Source organism: Bos javanicus, chromosome 3 (assembly GCF_032452875.1).
Source record: "Bos javanicus breed banteng chromosome 3, ARS-OSU_banteng_1.0, whole genome shotgun sequence".
Lineage (NCBI taxonomy): Eukaryota > Metazoa > Chordata > Mammalia > Artiodactyla > Bovidae > Bos > Bos javanicus.
Window position 1 is genome coordinate 53302970 of NC_083870.1, and position 2629 is coordinate 53305598.

The 2629-nt window shown below is 41.0% G+C and overlaps 1 non-coding gene across 1 annotated transcript; it reads left to right on the plus strand.

Annotated features, from left to right (window-relative positions):
* Positions 1–936: 936 nt before the first annotated feature.
* On the plus strand, positions 937–1008 carry TRNAW-CCA (transfer RNA tryptophan (anticodon CCA)). Its single transcript has one exon. It is a non-coding gene; the product is annotated as a tRNA-Trp (tRNA).
* Positions 1009–2629: the final 1621 nt, after the last annotated feature.

The window sequence follows — 2629 nt, forward strand, 5'->3', positions numbered from 1 at the left end:
GTCGTTCAATCTTATAGAATACACTTGGATTTCTTCCCTGTAGCTAAAAAAAGAATCAGCTATTTAGAAATAGCACCACTGTGCTGTTTTGCCAAAATGGGTTCATTTTTAATTCTCCAGATTTGCTACTTCTAAGGTAAAGCCTCAGTCACATTAGCATGGCCTGGAATTTCCCATTTAAAATCTTTCCTGGGGCTGAAAATTAATCTTTCCTTAGGCAGTACCTAAAGGGTATGCGTATTGAGTGATCTAAAGATCAATTAAACACTGACTGAGCTTCAGTAAAGAACTATTTCTCTACACCAAAGAGGCCATGGGAATGCAGGTAGAATCCAGGAACATTGAGTTAAGTTTTCCTAGGCATCTTAAGGAACTCTGAGATTACCAGGGAAGCTGCTGGGGCCCAAACCAAGTGGGTAACCTTGTGCCTCCAAGTATAGGGGATGATTAGAGAACTAACATTTAATAAGCAATAATTATGTGCCAGGTGGAAGTCAGAGGTTGCAGTATGGAAGCCTAAAGCCCACATGTAACCCACAAATGTGAGGTTTACTCTATTCTGATAAATCACAAATCTACATTTAAAGGTAGAAAATTTCATATATATCATGTACACAGACAAGGATCTTGTGGTTTCTCCTGAAAAATTAGAATGTTCAGCAACATTGAGCTCAAATTCTCACATGGCAACAATAAGAGGAAAGCAGGAGACGGTGTCATGAGTAGTGTACAGCTCTCAGTTCACCACAGTTCTCAGCATTCCCTGGAGTTACATACGTGTGCATAGCTGCACTTGCTCCTCTTGCTTCTCATTTCCTCACTGTGATAAACCTTTGAAAATATGCCTCTCTCTCTCTCTCTCTCTCTCTCTCTCTCTCTCTCTCTCTATATATATATATATATATATATATATATATATATATATATATATCTGCTTCCCTGGTGGCTCAGAGGTTAAAGCATCTGCCTCCAATGCAGGAGACCCAGGTTCGATCCCTGGGTTGGGAAGATCCCCTGGAGAAGGAAATGGCAACCCACTCCAATATTCTTGCCTGGAGAATATCATGGATGGAGGAGCCTGGTAGGCCACAGTCCAGGGGTCGCAAAGAGTCGGACACAACTGAGCGACTTCACTTTCATTTTCACTGCATATACACAAATATATATATATATATTTAATATTTATTTATTTATTTGGCTGTGCCAGGTCTTAGTTGTAGCATGCAGGATCTTTAGCTGTGACATGAAGGATTTTCATCTGAGGCATGCAGGATCTTTAGTTGTGGCAGGCAAACTCTTAGTTGCAGCATATGGGATCCAGTTCTCCAACCAGGGATCAAACCCAGGCCCTCTTCATTGACAGCAAAAGTCCCAGTCACAGGACCACCAGGGAAGTCCCTACACACACACACACACACACGTATGTGTGTATATTAATATATATATATATATACTATGTGTATTATGTGAGATATATATATATATATATATATGTAATCTGCTTTTAACTTATTTCATGCAGATGGTGCTGGCTCTATTACAAATGAGAAAATGCAATTTAGGGCACAATTGAAAGGAAACAGTAAGGAGTGTTACCTGAACTTGCCTCTCTAATGTAGTCCTAAAAGAATTGTTCTCAACCATGGACAGAGAAGCCCCAGTAAGATGGCAGGTGCTGAGAGAGAGGATCAGAGGACAGACAGACAGAAACCACACAGCCTAATCACATAGACCACAGCCTTGTCTAACTTAATGAAACTGAGCCATGCCAGGTAGAGCCACCCAAGACAGACAGGTCAAGGTGGAGAGTTCTGACAGAATGCAGTCCACTGGAGAAGAGAATGGCAAACCACTTAAGTATTCTTGCCTTGAGAACCCCATGAACAATATGAAAAGGCAAAAAGATAGGACACTGAAAGATGAACTCCCCAGGTCGGTAGGTGCCCAACATGCTATTGGAGATCAGTGGAGAAATAACCCCAGAAAGAATGAAGAGATGGAACCAAAGCAAAAACAACATCCAGTTGTGGATGTGACTGGTAATGGAAGCAAGGTCTGATGCTATAAAGAGCAATATTGCATAGGGACCTGGAATGTTAGGTCTATGAATCAAGGCAAATTGGAAGTGGTCAAACAGGAGATGGCAAGAGTGAATGTTGACATTTTAGGAATCAGCAACCTAAAATAGATGGGAATGGGTGAATTTAACTCAGATGACCATCCTATCTACTACTATGGGCAAGAATCCATTAGAAGAAACGGGGTAGCCATCATGGCCAACAAGAGTCCAAAAAGCAGTACACGGACAGAATCTCAAAAACAACAGAATGATCTCTGTTCATTTCCAAGGCAAACCATTCAATATCACAGTGATCCAAGTCTATGCCCCGACCAGTAACGCTGAAGAAGCTGAAGTTGAACAGTTCTATGAAGACCTCTAAGACCTTTCAGAACTAACACCCAAAAAAGATGCCCTTTTCATCATAGGGGACTGGAATGCAAAACTACCACACAATTACACTCATCTAACATGCTATTAAAATAATGCTCAAAATTCTCCAAGCCAGGCTTCAACAGTACATGAACCAAGAACTTACAGATGCTCAAGCTGGTTTTAGAAAAGACAGAG